This window comes from Eucalyptus grandis, chromosome 3, assembly GCF_016545825.1.
Source record: "Eucalyptus grandis isolate ANBG69807.140 chromosome 3, ASM1654582v1, whole genome shotgun sequence".
NCBI lineage: Eukaryota > Viridiplantae > Streptophyta > Magnoliopsida > Myrtales > Myrtaceae > Eucalyptus > Eucalyptus grandis.
In genome coordinates this window covers 36,768,422-36,788,074 of record NC_052614.1, presented here as the reverse complement: position 1 = coordinate 36,788,074, position 19,653 = coordinate 36,768,422, and the positions used below count along the sequence as shown (strand labels likewise).

The following is a 19,653-nucleotide window of genomic DNA, read 5'->3' as shown; positions in this document are numbered from 1 at the left end:
TGGTAGGTTGTCATAGCGAATGGCCCTTTTTAATGCACTCTTCCTTAGAGCTCCCATGTTATGTTAGTGATGTAATCTCAAGTTTTCACATTACAGGGTAGTTTGGAGTCCAGTGTCACAGACGAAATTACTAGCAAAAGAGCTAATGTAGTGTCCCAATGGTCCGGCATGTCATTGCATCGCAGCTGAACAAACCGAGGAAGAGCAATTTTTTTTTATTATTATTAATGACAAGTAGTTACAAAGTGATCTTGTCTAAATACTTAGTCCATTGCAAAAATGAGAACTCATTTTTAAACAGAAATCTTCCAACTGAAAGCAACTACTCTGGATCTTGTTCTTCTACTTTTCATCGATACAATGGAGAAGAGTTGTTCCTATTGAGCCACCGAATGATGCATCTATTGTGAAAGAAAGGGGAACATGGTATCTCCATCGCCTTCTCTACACCATTCAGTTCTTCTGATCAAATACAACAAGATTCATCGCCATCCTACGCAGAGTAGCTCTTTTGCTCGAGCTTTTAGATGGTGCTTCTCGAGACACCCCGAGCGACTTGATCCGCATCTGACTCATCCTTTAGAAGAGACGTCCTCAATGTTTCTATCTTTGACTTCCTCTGAAAGGATCAATTCCAAATTTATGCTCATGTTGAACTGTTGATGACCATAAGCCATTCCCCAAAACACCATACGTAGGGTAAGTCTTATAAAATCTGTTCAAAAGCTGGGATGAACTCCCAAAGCATTAATGACTCTCTCCATATGCGTTTCACAAGGTGATTGCCATATGAGGATGCAAAGTGGCATCTCAAGTGATTGGCTCAACTCTGATGGTATAGTGTGTTGAAAATTTGTTGTCATTCCTAGTTGGTCGACAAAGACTAGCAAATAGTGCCATTTGATTGAGATGTTAAAGACACCTGTTGGCAGGCTAGAAAAATTGAAATTTCTTGTCAGTTTCAAACCTTAATACTCGAACGATTGAATATTAAAAACGAACGCGGAAAACGTGTCTGGGAAGAACATGTAATACCGATCAAAAGATATATTATAAAGACGGACATACATTGTTTGCCACAGATTAAGTATCGTTATAGCCTCGGAAAAATGAATTGAGGCCCTAGAATTCCGTTCGTCAAGAGAGAAAACACTATTGTATAGGGAGAGAGAGAGAGAAATACGCTATGTGTTTTTCACTTTCTATTAACCAATGTTCTCCCTCTTTTTATTTATATATTTATACAATAGTAACTACATTCTCTTATGGGCCCTTCACTTATGGGCCGGGTTTTGGTCCAACATGGGCGAACGGGCTTAACTTGGCCCATAAAAAAAAAAATCAAATCTGGAGCTAGGGTCTGTCGGGCGACGAGGTGTAAAGGGTGTCTCCAAGCTTCGAGCGATGACCGGCGGCAAGAATAGGGTACGGGTAGAAGCCGAGTTGCAATCTCGAGTAGGAATTCATCCCTTGGCCCACTGGATCTAAGTCGGTTCTGTGACCCGGAGGTGGCCACCTCGATCCATCAGCTGAAGGCCTGAAGTCTGCACCTTCTCCGAGTGGGCCGTGGGAAGCCCACTATTGTTGGTTGGGTCCAGTGGTCCATGGACTTTGGACGGGAATCCATTGCATTGCTGACCATTGTGTTGGGCCTGAAGACTGAACTGGGCCTGAAGATTGAACTGGTGTGGGCAACGAAACTAAAGGATGTTGTTCGGAGAGATCTTGCGTTTGATCAATCTGGTCTGAAACTTGATTCTTAGAAAAGTTATTGTTGGGCGATTCCTCCATTGTAGGATGGATCGATTCTTGGTCGTTGCTGCTGCTTGATTTGTTTTCTTGATTTTTGGGCATAGTGTGTGAAGATTGAATTTCTAACCGGTGTGTCAATTTGTTTTGCAGGAAGAATTTGCAACAACAATTGAAGAACTACCGAAGGCAATTCAGAACACTCACGGAAGCTAGTCAGAACATATGCTCTGATAGCATGACAAGAGACGGAGTGTATTTCAGGAAATTGTAATTGTATTTCTCAATGTATCTTGTAGATGTATATGCCTACAATTATAGTACAAAGGAAAATTGAATAAGATTACAATTCCCGGTACATCTTCTGAATATTCTGAAGATATTCTATAACTAAATTAATTATCCCATGATCTCCGTGATTATAATCAGAGTACAAAATCAAATCATCCTCCAACATTCACCTCAAGGGTGTGTGTTGCGCATAAATTATGATAATTTATTACTCCGCACCATGTAAATTCTTTGGCATGAATCTCTTTCAACTAGTTCTTTCACATATGTACCTCGATATTGGCAACTTTAATGGTAGTAATTTGCATCTTAATATAGTAATGAAAACTAAAGTTCGTAATTTCTTTTATACATTACCATAAAATGCGTAAGAATTTCCTTTATCCTTCATAGTTTTGGTTTTGATTGTCTCAACTTATTGATTAATTGCTATAGTTTGATCTTTGGCACACAAGAGCCATGCCAATTTCTGGCACAAACAAAACTAGGAAGAAAGACTAGTAGAAAACTCAAACGAAAATGGATTCTTATTAAGTCCATAGTCGGTCTGAAATTTTTTAACAAAACCTTTTGCATATTTGTCAGTTTGTGGCTAAAATTTATTCAAAACCTCTATGCTAGCAAATAAAGAAGGATCATTATCACATCCACATCGTAAAAAAAATATCTCATCAATTCATCTTTGGGTTGGTGATATATGGATGAATTTGATTGCATAATTATTTCTATGTATACATATCATCAATGGTGAATGAGAAAAACGTTTAATCTAATAAAAATCCATTAATGAACAAAATGAAGAAATAACTATGCCATGGGTCCCACAGGATACTTACTGAATTGTGGCAAATTGCTATTTGTCAGCAATAGCATAATTTTAGAATCACGAGGGGGTGTCATCAAATTCGAACGTTAATAACAAAAAGTTTCTACACGACGTGAATCTAGAAGTCGATGGGATGTTAATCAGATTACCCAAAATTTATCTTTTTTTGGCTTAGTCTCTCATCTCACAAAAAGGAGGCAAAAAAATGACCAAAAAAATGACTTTTTAAATAAGAACCCAGATCCAAAATAAGATATCTTATTTCTCGACGAAGTGAAAACTTAACTTAAAACCTATTTGATAACTCTAAGAGGGGCTGAAGAATAATTTATTCAACATTTAATAAAACTAAGCACATTTAATAATTATAAGTAGCACTGACATAAAAGATTCAATCAAGCCTAAAGAAATACTTAATTCGCCGATGTAATTATTTTAATCTATATAATAGAGAAGGCATTCGGATAGGAGATAAAATCTCGTATATTACACTGTTAAAAGCCCTAAAACTACTACTAATATTCACAATTTCAAAATTGGCAAAATCACGAAAAATTTACGACATAATAATGTTGACATATAAATTTATTTATAATTTATATTATAATTTTCTGAAATAGGATTTTTTAAGAAAGATATGCACTTCTTGATTGTTCTTATCAAGATCAAAATGTTGAATCAAATCAATATATATATATATATATATATATATATATATATATATATATATATATATATATCTCTCTCTCTCTCTCTCTCTCTCTCTGAGAAAAGCCAGCATTTGGATTGTATTTTGCCCCAACTATAGGACAAAATGTAGGTGCTCGAGTGGTGCGATGTCATTATCCTTGAGCATTATAGAGAATGTGACACCATATCTGCACAAAAGATCTTTGCAAATTATTTATTAAATATATTCGAAAACCTTTTCTCCCAAAATCATCTTCTGCTGCAAATCTTTCCTATGGGAGACGAATTTCTGGACTTGATTTTAGAAATATTTTTTCGATAGAAATCTGAAACTTTGCTCCTTTTTCGGTAGATGTGAAATGTGAAAGATGCGTTAAGAGTTAAATATCAATGGAACATTGTCTATTGCGTCGGCTATCAGCCAGATGCCATGACGTGTAAGATGAAAACTTGAACTAGACTAAAGTAATTGACGGAAAGTCAACACAACTCAGCCATCGCTCCCCCGTCAATGCTAAAACCTCTTTCGTGCAGCTTAGGAGCTATAGAAGCAAGCTCACACGTCGGCCCTAGCACTATCTAGATTCAATATTTCCAATTCAACACCGGTCACACTCGACGCATGTCGCATTCTCGACGCATGTCACGGCACTACTGAATCACCTAATATTTTCTCAAACTGGAGCTGAAAAGAACTCTAAATGTATACTGAGAAAGTCAAAATTGAAATCACGAATTGTTCGTCGGGACAAATCCATGGGTCAATTCATTCTTTGAATTTTCATCCGATCAGATTCATATAAATCGATGGAGAATATAAAAATAGCTTGGTACTTTTGTTCATATTCAATTTTGATCATCGTATCTCGTCACGTGATTAATCCCCAATCAGGATTTTGGAACCATCCTTCCATTATCGTTCTAATGTTGACAGAATATATATATATTTGGTGAATATCGACGGAAAATGTTGACTAGGCATTGGAGTTGAAATTGATGTTGAACCCGCGGCGTCGACGTGGAATAAATAATAATATAAGGGAAAAATCCACCAAAAAATCCCAAACTTTGTCTAGAGCGACAAATTTACCAAAAACTTTTTTTGTGACACAAAAAAACTCCAAATTTTATCAACTATAATATATTTATCCCAAACTTTTTTTCGTAAAAAAAAAAAAAACCATAAACTTGTATCCACGTAGTACATTTATCCCAAATTATAGGGTATTTTCATCTTTTATTTTTTTTTAATTTTTTTTTATTTTTTTTTTTATTTTTCTTCTTCTTCTCTCTTCCCTTCACCGGCCATGGTGGAGGGAAGCTAGACTCAAGGTAGGGCCACCCTCGCTAGCGTCGAGCGAGGGTATTCCTTGCTAGATCTGGCCTAGGTGAGGGTCACCCTTGCCTGGGTTGGCGAGGGCCACCCTCGCTCAATGCCCACAAGGGCAGCCCTCACCTAAGTCCGGCTTCCCTCCGCCAATAGAGAGAAGAAGAAAAATGGAAAAAAAAAGAAAAGAAAAATATAAAAAGGAAAAGAAAATATGAAAATGCCCTTGGCCATAGAGTTTAGGGTAAATATGTTTTGGTTAGTAAAGTTTGGAGTTTTTGTGTCACAAAAAAAAAAAAAATTGGGGTAAATTTATCACTTTGGGCAAAGTTTGGGATTTTTTATGGCTTTTCCCTAAGAAAAAGATTGAATAGAAGTTACAAAAATGATTCCTATACTATTGCCCATGTTCAATTTTGTGCCAAGTTTGGTTCATAAACTAATTTTTTATCCCCAAGGTAAATTTTGTTTTTCAATCCAAGTGTTGGAGATCGATATGTGATTTTTTTTTTCCGAGGATCCGGCCTAGCTTACCTTACGGAGTACAGCATCAACTATACCTCGGGGAGATTGGCCTAGCAACTCACAGCCGGGCCCCCACTTAAATCACGGAACATACCGGGAGTTGAACCCCGACCAGTGACCAAATTCAAGAGGCAAGCCTCAACCAAAGTGCAACCATGCGTGGGTGATATGTGATGTTTATATGGAATGACAATGAAAAAATGATGATTGGCTCCATTTTCTTTGTGAAAATAAATAATTTGAAAAATATTTTTTAATAAAAATGATTACTTGTATCACTTATAAAAGTGAATAAATGAAAAATATGTTCATCGTCCATGAAAATATTTAGACATATGTTGTTGTCGACAATAAAAACATTTTCTATTGACTAATTATTTCAAGCGATACAAGCAATCATTTTTAGAAAAATATTTTCTAAATTATTCATTTTTTGTGAAACAAGTAGAACCTTCTGCCTAAAATGTTACAAATTTGTCTAGTCCTTATTGGCCAAGTTCCTGCAAAGAAATACTCAAGTATTTACCATCTATTGAGAACTACTTCTAGGTCATTGATTTACAAAACTAACTATAAATTCTATGTTAATCTTTAACACTTTTGATTTGTAATTGGACAAATTTGTCTGAAAATCATAATCGTGGGTTAGTTTAGAGTCCAAATCTCTTAGAAAAATAAAGTGCAATGACCAAAATTGAATATGGCCTACTGATTTGTTTATCGCAAGTTCGTGCCACGTGTTCATATCCTTCACTAATTTAGTATTTTCCATCCATGTTTGGATGAAAATACACAATGCGTTCAGAAAATTGACGGGAGATCAATTTGGGGAACAACTAGTCCCGAGATCAAGTAAGAAGACCAAAATTGAATATGTGCAATACATACCGGGACCATTGTTGTAGTCTGCCCTAAAATGATCTATCGTCTTTTACAGAAAATTACCGTGCTCTTTGGTGTTGCGTTGTAGATATGTGGTATTAAAGTTTAGAGTCCAAATCTGTTAGGAAAAAAAGTACAGGGACCAAAATTGCATATGGCCTATTGATTTGTTTATCACAAGTTCGTGCCATGTGTTTATATCCTTCGCTGATTTAGTATTTTCCATCCATATTTCGATGAAATACAAAATATGGATGGAAAATACACAATATGTATAGAAATTGATGAGAGATCAGTTTGACTTGTCTCTAGATCGAGTAAGGGGACCAAAATTGAATATATGCAATATATACCAGGACTGTTGTTTTGTTTTGTTTTGTTTTGTTTTTTCTTTTAAGTAATGGGACTCAGATTATCGATTGAAAAGGTTATGGCACTAAAGTGAGCATAATAAGAAAGTTATTATATTTATGGTGTCTTTTTTCTGTGCAATTTGGAAAGATTACATTTGCAAATAAATCGATTTTTCATAAATTTTCTAAAATATGAAAATTAATGGGATAATCGCTTAAATTTAAACAAGCAGTCCATAAGCATTCTGTTCACGTTCAATTTTTGTTATCGTATTTTATCTCGTGACTAATCTCTGATAAAGATTTCGGGACAAAGTCCCATTTCCGTTCGAATGTTGATTGAAAATGATAACTAAGCATCCAAAATTAACACGTGGCGCCACTGGAATGGAAGCATAAAAATTTTGAGGAGAAATTACAAATATGGTCCCTTAATTATTGCCATGTCCAATTTTGGTCCTCATTTTCTGACACATTTGGTTCATAAACTAATTGTTTTATTATCAAGGTAAATTTTGTATTTCCCTTCAAATACCGATAGAATTTGCTGACTAAACTTGTACAAATCTGTCCGGCCCTTATTGGCCAGGTTCCTCAAAAAGAATACTCAAGTATGAACTATTTATATAGAACTACTACTAGGTCACCAATCACCATGTTTCTAAACTAATTATAAATGTCTTACTGTACATGTGAATCTTTAGCAATTAGCATTTTTGCTTCGTATTTGTACGAAGAAATATGATGTCCGAAAATTATGATCACAGGTCCGTTTATGGGCCAAACGGTTAAAAGAATAAAGTGCAAGGTCCAAAATTGAACAGAGAGAATAGTATAGGGACCATGTTTTGTAATTTCTCCTTAACTATAGATTTGTTTATTCACACACACTCTTAAATTGAGCGGCCATTTTTTTTTTCTTTTTTGGTTTTTATGAAGTCGATAAAAACTTTATTGAATGGTGAGGTAATGCTGCTCCATTATAGATCAAGCTCGATGCTCATTGCTCAGCATGTCGACGAGATCCCTATACAGCAATCAAGGCAAACAGAGCAGTCTTCATTTTTATCACTGTTTTCATTATATTAGAACTTACAAGGTTTCTCATTCAAATGAAGACTCTTTCCCGATAGACTTTTACTTTTTTTTTTTTTGGGTAAGGTAAGAAATAGATATAAGGGGAAAGGAAAACTATACAACCCTCGGCTTCAAAAAACTTACACTCTCAATGAACATGCTCCCAATACCGTTGTAATTTTCTGTTTCTAGTGGAGTAGTCCATATTCCTGTAAGTGAGAGCTTTATCTTGAACGACTTTGAGAAGGTGCTTCTTCATGGTCAAGATAGAAACGGGCTCATCCCTGAAAAGGATATCATTCCTATTCTTCCGATGATGTGACAAAGCGCACCAAAGGAAAAACGGGCAAGACAGAGCGCACCAAAGGAAAAACGGGCAATACATTTGTGGAACTCCTTACCCGCAAGGAAGGTGGTGGCCCAAGTTAGCATATCCTCCCAAGGCTTGTTACTCCAAGGGAATCCGCACTGGTCGCCCAAAAAAAGGCAATACATGACGTAATGCGACATCCAAAAAATAAATAATCAATAGAATTAGACTCTTCTTCACAGAAAGGGCAGGATGCATCATCAATCCTACCATGGGCCATTAGAAGGGATTGAGTAGGCAACCTTCGCTTGGTAATGAGCCAAATGTTGAATTGATATCGAGGTAGGATGGCATTGTTCCGATGAAACCATTCCAACTAACTCGATCATTCTTTCGCCTTATGAGCTCCCAAGCCGAGGCCACTGAGAACACTCCCAAGGAATTCTCCCTCCAACAAAACCGATTTTTAGCATCAGTCAAGGAAGGGAGCGGCGAACCCCAAGTTGCAATCACTGACCCTATAGACTTTTACTTTTTATTTTTAACTTAATTTAAATTTTTCCGTGCAACTTTTTCTCATCTTGAAACTCATGAAACTTTTACAACATACAAATATTAACATAAAAATTTATCTATAATTTCCTTTAATATTCTGAAATATGATTTTTAAAGAAAGATATGCACTTTTTTATTATTCTTATCAAGATCAATGTGTTGAATGAGAAAATGGGCTTTAAGAGTTAACTTTTATGGTGAAGAGAAAAGCCATCATTTGGAAAGTATTTTGCCCCAACTATAGGGAAAAATGTTAGGTGCTCCATTAGTGCGATGTCATTATGCTTGAGCACCATTGGAAATGTGACACAATCTCTACACAAAAGAGCTTTGCAAATTATTTATTAAATATATTCGAAAACCTTTCCTCCCAAAACCATCTTCTGCTGCAAATCTTTCCCATGGGAGACGAATTTCTGGACTTGATTTTGGAAATATTTTTGGATAGAAATCTGAAATTTTTCTCCATTTGTGGTAGATGTGAAATGTGAAAGATACTTTAGAGTTAAATATCAATGGAACAGTGTCAATTGCTTCGGCTAGCAGCTAGATGTCATAACGTGTAAGATGAAAACTTGAACTAGACTCAAGAAATTGAAGAAAAGTCAACACAACTCAGCTATCGCTCCACCGCCAATTCTAAAGCCTCTTTCGTGCAGCTTAGGAGCCATAGAAACAAGCTCACATGTCGGCCTCAGTACTATTTAGATTCAATATTTCCAATTCAATTCGGATCCCACTTGACGCACGTCGCATTCTCGATGGTGCTCAGACACTAGTGTCACGGCACTACCGAGGCACCTAATGTTTTCTCGAATTGGAGCTGAGAAGAGCTCTAACCGATACTTGAGAAAGTCAAAATTCAAATTGCAGTTTGTTTAGGGAGACAAATCCATGGGTCACTTCCTTCTTTGAATTTTGGTCCGGTTAAATTCATATAAAATGATGGAGAATTACAAAAATAGCTTTGTACTATTGTCCATATTCAATTTTGGTCATAGTATCTTGTCATGTGATTAATCCCCAATCACGATTCTAAGACGATCCTTCCTGTGAGATTTTGGTAGAGATATTGCTAACTATTCTAAAAACTAAATTATTAGATAAAGTCACAATTTATTATTAGTTATTCTATCACTCAACCTCATGCTTAGTCTGGTTTGTTTTATTAGTACTAAGTGTTGAAATATGTAACTAGGGAGGCAATTGGGGTTCCAGAAAGATTCGAACTCAAAAAGTCCAGCTCTTACACAATATGAGATTTTTGTGTGACCACTACCAGCTATTTTAAAAGCTTAAGCTATTATATAAATGTGTGGTTTATTATTTAATTATTCTATTACTTCCATTACCGTTCTAATGTTGACGGAAAATATTGACTAGGCATTGGAGTTAAAATTGGTACTAATCATGTGGCGTCAATGTGGAATAAAAAAAATTGAGGAGAAGTTACAAAAATGGTCCCTATACTATTGCCCATGTTCAATTTTGTGATGAGTTTGGTTCGTAAACTAATTTTTTATCCTCAAGGTAAATTTTGTTTTCCATCCAAATGCAGATAGAATTTGCTGACCGAGCGTTGGAGATTGATATGTGGTGTCTATATGGATTGACAATAAAAAAGTTGATGATTGGCTCCATTTGCTTCACTAAAACAAATATTTAATTTTTTTTAAAAATGTTCATGTGTATAACTTATAAAAATGAATAAATGAAAAACATTTTCATTTTCCATGAAAATATTTAGACATAAATTGTTATCAATAATGAAAATATTTTCCATTAACTAATTATTTTAAGCAATACAAGCGATCATTTTTAAATAAATACTTTTCAAATAATTTATTTTCCACGAAATAAACAGAGCCTTCAGTCTAAAATGGTTCAAATTTGTTTGGTGCTTAGAGGCCAGATTCCTGAAAAGCAATACTCAAGTAACCATTTATGGAGAATTACTACTAGGTCTCTGATTTACTAAACAAACTGTAAATGTCTGACTCTCTATGTTAATCTTTAACACCTAGACTTTCTGTTTGTAATTGGACAAATAAAAACGAAATTTGTCTGAAATTTATGATGGCGGGTTAGTTTAGGGCCCAAATCTCTATAAAAAAAAAGTACAAGGGCCAAAATTCAATATGCCCTATTAATTTGTTTATTGCAAGTTAGTGCCACGTGTTTATATCCATCGCTAATTTAGCATTTTCCATCAATATTTGGATGAAAATACACAATGTGTCCGGAAATTGACGGGAGATTAGTTTAGGGAGCAAACTCGTCCCGAGATCAATTAAGGGGATCAAAATTGAATATATGCAATAAATACAAGGACCATCGTTGTAGTTTTCCTTAAAATGATCTATAATCTTTTACAGATTACCGTGCTCTTTGGTGTTATGTTGTATTAAAGTTGCATAGTGATATGTTGTAACTTATATGTTTAGTAATATTAGATAAAATAACATGAGCTCTTTGATGTGTTGCTAAAACAGCGGAGCGTTGAAGTTAAGATATTTGACAAATACCTTGCAAACTTATAGCGAAGACTAATTAAAAGGTGAGCTAGAGGGGCCATTACCCCCAAACTTTCTAAACTTATGCTTAAGCCACAAATATTGAAAATGTTATAAGCAATATCCATAAGCCATGGCACACTCAATTTTTTTAAATTTCTTGAAATTCAAAAGTTTGAGTACATTGAGGAATGTCTAGTAAAAGACTTCATATAAGAGTTGTATCTTGCAACGATAGTGCTTCTAATTAGGAATTGTGAGGTGAAGACTAATACTATTTTTAACTTGCAATATAACTTCCTTTGGTGTAATTAAGAAAAAAAATATTGCAAGTGTTATAACTTTTATAGGACGCTTAATTTGGTGCCACAACTATTTAATTGATCACTTGAGTGACATAACTTTTAAAAAACGTTCGCCACAAGCATTATAAATTTAAATACCTCGTCAGATTTTCCAACATTCAAATGACCGATTGAAAAATTATGGCACATAAATGAACTTTTGTTTTGTTTTGTTTTTTTTTTAAGTTATGGGATTAGGATGATTGATTGAAAAAATTATGGCACCAAAGTGAGCACCTTATATATGTTATGACTTTTGTAGTATCTTTTTTTTCTATATAATTGGAAAATATTATATTTGCCAATAAATCTTTTGTTATTTTGGCAACATTAAGTTTTGACAGTTCACATTCTATTTAGTCTCTTCAAAGAGTTTTGAGAAAAGAATTATAATGTCTTTATTTATGCAGACGTCAACTATGATAGTAACAGATTAACTCAGATTGGTTTACGTTCTTTTCGAATCAACCACTTTTGATATGGTATGACTATTTTCACGTGCTAATTGTCTCTAAACACAATTTTTTCTCATTGAAGTGACCAATTATCCTTGTACATACAACCTAAATTTTCTCTCCCCTAACTGTCTGCCAGAGTCGTGCCTTTTTGTGCAAAATCATAGCATCCCTTTCTCATCATATCTTTTTTTTTTTTTTTTTTCTTTTTCCGTGGTTTAGCGATAATGATATTTGAGCCCGCTTTGGCGCATCTAAATTAGTCCTACTTTTGGACGATTTAAAGGATGCACTTCCCCACATTGATATGATGTATTGAGGGTTTTGCTCATTTAGCTCTTCCATTAAAAAATTGAATCCAAGACTGAGGAGAGGAAGTTAATCCCTTACCATGTAAAGCCAACACCTTGTTTGTTCTCATTATGTCTTTTAAATAATGCGATCTCACTGTGATAGCAAGGGGAAAAAGGAAAAAATTTCTGTCTTTATGAACTCACCCTTCTAAGTTCTAATGTCCCCAACAAGGGACGGATCTAAAAATATTTTTGCTTTTATGGGCCAAACGTGATAGGAAGATCTACAGTTTCATTAGTATGAAAAATTCAGTAGCAAATCAACATCACATCACATGATTTATGCAAATAATTAATTGCGCTGCTAGAAAAATTCAACTCAAAATGTTAAACAAATAAATGGATGGAGACTTAAATATAGGGCCTATTGGAATCTAATGCTTTAATATCCTGTATTACGTACAAATTAGAGGGGAGCACGCATATGCAAAATAAATCGAGATGGAACTTGACTTGGATATCTTGTTCAAAAGTTTAACCTAATATTAATTAAAAAACTTAAGCTGATAGATGACGGGAGAATAATTTAACACACTCAAACTCCATAAAAGTCCAATTGTAATTAAGTGCATCTATACTGTTTTATTAAGAAAAAGTGAGACTGAAATTGAGGGAAATGCTCGTGTATATATATATATTTTTCCCGCAAGAGATTGTGACTTTAGGATCCTTCATCGTGTACTAGTTTGATGAAAAATCTTCGGTGTTTTCCAATTATGTAAGTAATCTGACCTCTATGGTAGAATATTTATCCATTTTGATATTAATTTAAGTTGACATGTGGACACAAGTAACATGTTAGTAAACGACTTTACAGCGGCCACGCTAGTTTAATTAAGCTTTTGATGGAATGGATATCTATTTAACACGGAAAAGAAATGAAGCTACTGTGTCCACTTGCTTTACTTGATCAAATTAAGCAACATTGTCATGGATCGACATGCACGACACATACGGGAACGATGCATACCTAGGTAAACTCACAAAAAGACGGCTATTTTTCTATTATACCGGGAAAGGTCATAGTAATTGATTTGAACAATTATAAGATATGATGCATGCGTGGGCGAGTGCTACTCAGAATAAGGAATTTTTTGGGTAATGTGTATGGACGGGTATTTGTGAGGAAGGTAGTCGATGGGTAAAATGCAAATGTAGGATATAATACAATCACCAAGGCTTAAGAGACGCACCACCAATCAAGGATGAAGATTGGGATTGACGAAGTTCACCACTGAGACTTGAAGTACAAGCCACCCATCAAGGACATGGGACTTTAAGATAGGAGAAGCTCACCATCAAAGCTTAAAAGAAAAACCACCAACTGAGGATAAAGTATTTCTTGGCTCACCACCAAGGAGTAAGTTAGTCTCCAAATATAAAGCAGCCAAAATCTCTCAAAATCTTACATCCCTTTGTTTCAGGTTTCTGTGCACTAACTTTGACAAAGTTCAAAAACCATTTAAGTCAGTTACTTCCCAGTCTTAGTTTCACAACAAGGTAACTTATACCATAACTGCCAGCATAGTAAAGGGATAATTGCACCCATAACACTCAACAAAGTCATGTCCTATAAGCTCTGGAAGCCACTGGAATTTCGTTAAATACTCATAAGCAAAGTCGAACCATGACTTTCGTTTCATTAGGCTGCAGAGAAGTGGCAGCTTGGGACAAGAATAGTATATTATTGTTTATGCAGGAGTACTTATTTATTGATTTTTGTGCAATGAAAGAGTGAAATGCAACCAAGTAAATATTAAGAACTATGGTACCTGGTACCAAACATGAGGGATGTCAATAACAAGAATATTTTCAGGATGAAGATGGATATGGATATTGTTCTCCTTTTGCAATGTAGAGAGGCAATTCAATCTTTCCGAGATGCCAGATTGTTGCAGAAGAAATGGTCGTTACTTGATCATGCTGCTTTGAGATGATGCTAGAGAGTTTTTGTTTCTCTACAAGAAAAGCGAAGAAGAAAGAGTACAAGCATGTAAAAAGTCATCAAGAGACCAATATGAGATGACATGCCTTCTCCAAGCTGGAGGAGAGGAAATCAAACAAATCACCAAGTCGTCATAGTTGTCATAGAGCAGGTCATCCTTGGACTTGAGAAGTGGAAAATAGATTCGTCTTCCCAAGACCTGGCAATCTGCAGGGAAACGTGCTGAACAAACTCAATTTGGGTCAAACATTTTCATCTATAAATAGAGATCATGTTGCCATGCAAGTCCTCACTCCTCCCTCAAGCAATACCAGTCTGTGCAAGGATCAGAACTTGTGGTGAAGGCCGTAACTCCTGTCCACAACCACAATGAAGTTTCTTCCCATTAGCTTTTTCATCTTGGCTTTGGCAACTGCCATTGCTTTAGCTTACGACCCAAGTCCTCTTCAGGACATATGCGTGGCCACCAATAACCTGGACTCTGGAGGTTGGTCCTCGATTCTGTGCATTATTCATTTCTTTCATATCTCGCTTATGATGCCGAAACTATAACATGTATTCTTTTTCTTATGTAGTATTTGTGAACGGAAGGTTCTGCAAGGACCCGAATCAAGCCACAGCTGATGATTTCCTCTTTATGGGGTTGAGGAATCCAGGAAACACAGCAAATCCGCTTGGATCAAAAGTCACACCGGCTTTCGTCAACCAATTTCCGGGAGTCAACACTCTTGGAGTATCCATGGCTCGCATTGACTTCGCTCCTGGCGGCCTAAATCCTCCCCACCTTCACCCACGTGGCAGCGAGGTTCAGTTTGTGGCGGAGGGTATGCTACTGGCTGGCTTTGTCACATCCAATCAATTAAACAACACTTTCTTCACCAAAGTATTGTACAAGGGAGACGTATTTGCATTCCCTATTGGTCTCATTCACTTCCAGTTAAATATCGGAAACACATATGCACTGGCATTTTCCAGTTTTAGTAGCCGAACCCTGGAATCATCATCATTGCTAATGCCGTCTTTGGAGCAAAGCCACCCATCTCTGTTGATGTTCTCACCAAGGCCTTCCAATTGGACAAGAAGGTTGTTGACTACCTCCAGGCGCAATTTTGGTACGACAACAACTAAGTGAATTTACCAGAAGTTACACAAAATAGTAGATCCACCGGACTTACAAAATTAATATTACTCCATATGCTTTAGACACATAATTAAACTCTCTCTCTCTCTCTCTCTCTCTCTCTCTCTCTCTCTCTCTCTCTCTCTCTCTCTCTCTCTCTCTCTCTCTCTCTCTCTCTCTCTCTCTCTCTCTCTCTCTCTCTCTCTCTCTCTCTCTCGTAATGTGATTGAGGATAACCGGATTCATGCCTCAACCAAATGTCTGTGCAATCAGTGTGCAATAACATTAAGCTATATAGAATTCAGAACTTGGAAGGATGTTGTATGACGTTAAATATTGCTTCCCCATCAAAAGAATGTGCTATTCTAATTCATATAGTTCGACTACTTTGGGTTAAGAGAGTGTTTGAAGAAATCAATAGGGTGGTCATTTATACGTGCCGCCCTCTGGTGGACAAAAAGAAAAAGAACAGCTGTAGTTTCCATCAATATCTTAAAAGAAGTTGCAGTAAAAGAGGTCAATTTTTTTTAATATTGAGTTCAAGTTTGATAAATTACAGTTGATGACATATCTCATTTTGTCATCAATGAACTGAATTCTGTAGATAGCTTTTCTTTTCTTTTTTGGTAAAGGTAATAATATAATGAGCTTTAAACCAACAAAATACATAAGATCCGGCGCCACAAAACTTGCACTCAACAAGACAACAAGTCATAGTGAGTGGAAGGGAGCCGAATGCAAAAGACAGCCGCTAAACAAAGCAGCGGCAAACAAGGAAAGAAAACAGGCTAAAAGCCAGGACTACTGTAAAATATGGGTTTTGACCCGGTCAAAAATAAAAAGGAGAAAGAAGAAGGAGAGAGATCAAGAGTCTTCAGGAGAGAAGAAGAAAAAGGAGAGAGAGAGAGAGAGAGAGAGAGAAAAATGAAAGAAAAGAAAAGGGGGAAAAGGAGGAGAAAAAGGAAAAGAGAGAGAAAAAGGAGGAGAGAGAGAAATGGGGATCAGAGAGCCCACGCTCGAAAAGAAGAAGAAGAAGAAGAAGAAGAAGAAGAAGAAGAAGAAGAAAAAGGGTTTTGTGCATTTTCATCATGGGAGCCTCGCCAAACCATGTAACGCAACGCCTGGTAAGCGCTCGTGCCGCCCATTTGTTCAATCGGAGTAATTTCGGACCTATGGCTTGAAATTCGGAGATTTGGAAACATCGAGCGACGAAGTATGATTTTTTTGTCGTTGATCTGCATATTTTTGTAGAAATGATAGCTTGGGATGTTGTGAAGCTGTGGGATTTTACGGATCGTGATTTGAGCTCACGGTTTGCCTGAAACAAAATTTTGAAATTTCTCACGCGTGATGAACAGTGCACGACCAGAACTTCAGGGCTATATTTTGTTGATTTTCAGCTTGATTTCGGGTTGACTCAATTGGGGTTCTTGTAGTATGTTGGATGAGCTTTCCATTGATTATAAGTACGCTTTAAACAAAGTTCGGTGGAGAAAATTATAGCATGATGAAGTTTTGTGCTAGCACTTCTTGCTAAGGACAGCTTTGAGTAATTGTTTTGGTTGAGTGATTTATTAGCGCGTAGGTGTCATTTTATCGATGAATAAATATAATTTAGTCGAGTCGTTAGTTGGAGAGTGGGATATTACCTAGTTTTAATATCGTTTTCGATTTATTAATAGGAATACGAGTGCATTGGCTCAAGTAACCACGTAGGTTGATTTTTCGACTTTCCCAGGTGAGTGGTGCTATCTCTTCTAAGAATTTATAAGCTCGTGTCTTCAAAATGACCATGATTTGATATTTTATTAGTTATAAATAAGCATGTTTATTGCATAAAAGTTGGATCGGGCATTTACTAAGTTTTGATATTTGAAGATAGTGTGAGAACTTTTTATGAATATATATTCTGTTTGATGAATGAAGTTGAGAAATATTACATGTTTTGGGTTTGTGAAACCATTTCACAAACAGCTCGACTTTGAGATGATTTATGGAAGGTTATATAGATATTGATTTGTGATAAGCTTTTTGAAATGTATTTGATTTGAAATTGATTTATGAGACGGGTCTTGAAATTATTTGAGAATGTTTTATGAAAAGTATTTATGGCGGATAAGTTGAGTTGTGAAATCTTTTCATGATATATGAAATGTTTTATGAATTTGGTTTGAGGATTATGGATGGTGTTGTTCTGGATTGATGTGGATGCTCAATATCGTTGTGAGCCCAGCGAGGGGCTTGTGGGTATGCGTATACTATTCTAGGATATCTTTGTGGGCCGAGCCATCGGCTAATAATAGATGGAGATTTTGCCAAGGGGGGAATCTTGGTCGCCTCGTCACCGGGCGTTGTATCGTGATCATGGTTTGATATTGAGTAACAGATTGGTCAATGGAGTGGACCATTGACATGTGATATGAGTTGGGTCGATGGAATAAACCATCGACATGTAATTTGAGATTAGTCGTTGGAATGGACCATCGATGTATAATTTCATTAGATTATCGATGTGTGGTTTGATGAGATTAATCAATGGAATAGACCATTGATACATGTTTTATGAGATTGACCAATGGGTTAGACCATTGGCATTTGCCTATTGTTATCTTGAATATTTTTGCTTTGAACATATTGTGTTAAAGTAAGAAATGTTATATTTTGGCCTTGAAGGTTTGTTAAATTTCTGGATTTGGTGTGGTATGAGATTAACCAATGGAATGGACCATTGGCGTGTGAATTATCGGTGGATTAGACCATTGATGTTTATTTCGATGTTATTATGAAATGATTATTTTTGCTATAAATATAGCTATGTTGAAGCGTATGTAACTTATTCTTTTTACTGTATGTTTGTTATATCCTAGATTTGAGTTAAAAGAGTTGTAGTTTGGTTTTGTAAATATGCATAGTGGGTGCTCGATCCGCTTAGAAGAGATGCACTACTCACTGAGCCATGGTTGCTCACCCCTCTATTTTCCAATCTTTTTCAGGTTTATCGACTAACGATGAGTAGGTACGAGAGCGATATGGATATGGGGATTTTTAAGAGTTGGATTATGGGAGCTTTGAGGTTGCGTCCTTTGAGTGGAAGGACGGTCGTGTCATCCCCCATTCATGATGGTTTTGGGGTGTGACATCTTGTGGTATCAAAGCTTATGCTATGATCTTTTGGGTGTAAATTTTATGGGACATTGTGAGGGTGTGTTAGTTTTAGCACGTTATTCTTTGTTATGTATTAGGATGTAGGTCTTTCTTTTGGGGTCGAAACTCGTGCAACAATGTTTAAAGTTGTGGAACACCCTGCAGGTACTATGAAGATCACTGTGACTTGAAGGGTCATAATGGAGAGATTGAGTAAAGCCTTGATGTGCCAAGTGTGATAAAGGAAGATGTTATCATGGCAGAAGTGTTGAGTTCAAGGATAAGAAATGTTGGGCTACGAGTCTTCAATCGAGAGAGAGAGCGACTCGTGGTACCATGCTTTACTTGTTGGACAATCAATTTTTTGAGTGTGCATATAATAGAAGAGTTGGTGGTGAAAACTTCATATCAGGATCGTATACAATCGAGATCCCTAAAGACAGCACTTGCAAGCTAACTTTTTTTGAAACTCCCCAGGCAATTCTATATATATATATACAAATAATGAAGTTGCATAATAGATTTGTGTCCCAGGTACAGTGGCATGGCTATCGAAAATGAAGCAACCGAAGATTCCGGAAACAATGAAATTGCCATATCAAGGAGCCTCGAGGTGGCGACGGCAATGGTAAAGAGCCTTGCTATGAATGAGAATGAACAGGATTCCAACAAGAGCAAAAGAGATGAGAAAGGGAAATCTATTCCATTCCTCAAGCTATTCTCATTTGCAGATTCTACTGATATGCTATTGATAGTTGTTTGGGTTGATAGGCGCAGTGGGGAATGGCCTTACTCTACCACTTATGATCACCTTGTTCGAACAACTGATCAATACGTTTGGCTAGAGCTAGGATAATAATGATATTGTTGCTCTTGTGTCTAAGGTTAAACCTTTGCAAATATGGACTTTATGGATTGTTACAGAGAAACTCATTTCTCGAAAAGGAAGTTCTTACGTTGAGATTGTGAAATCTTCAGATTCCTCTTAAGTTTATCTGGTGCTTAGGTGTGGTGCGGCAGCATTTCTTTAGGTGTCTTGCTGGATGGTCACCGGCAAGCAACTGGCTGCAAGAATAAGAGGTCTTTATTTGCAAATTATATTGAGACAAGATGTCGCATTCTTTGACAAATAGACTAACACTGGAGAGTTGGCCAGGAGAATGTTGGGCAACACAGTTCTCATCTAGGACGCTT

The 19,653-nt window shown here is 36.3% G+C and overlaps 1 pseudogene; it reads left to right on the top strand.

Moving 5' to 3' along the window:
- Positions 1 to 14,500: 14,500 nt before the first annotated feature.
- On the top strand, positions 14,501 to 15,410 carry LOC120291064 (annotated as a pseudogene).
- Positions 15,411 to 19,653: the final 4,243 nt, after the last annotated feature.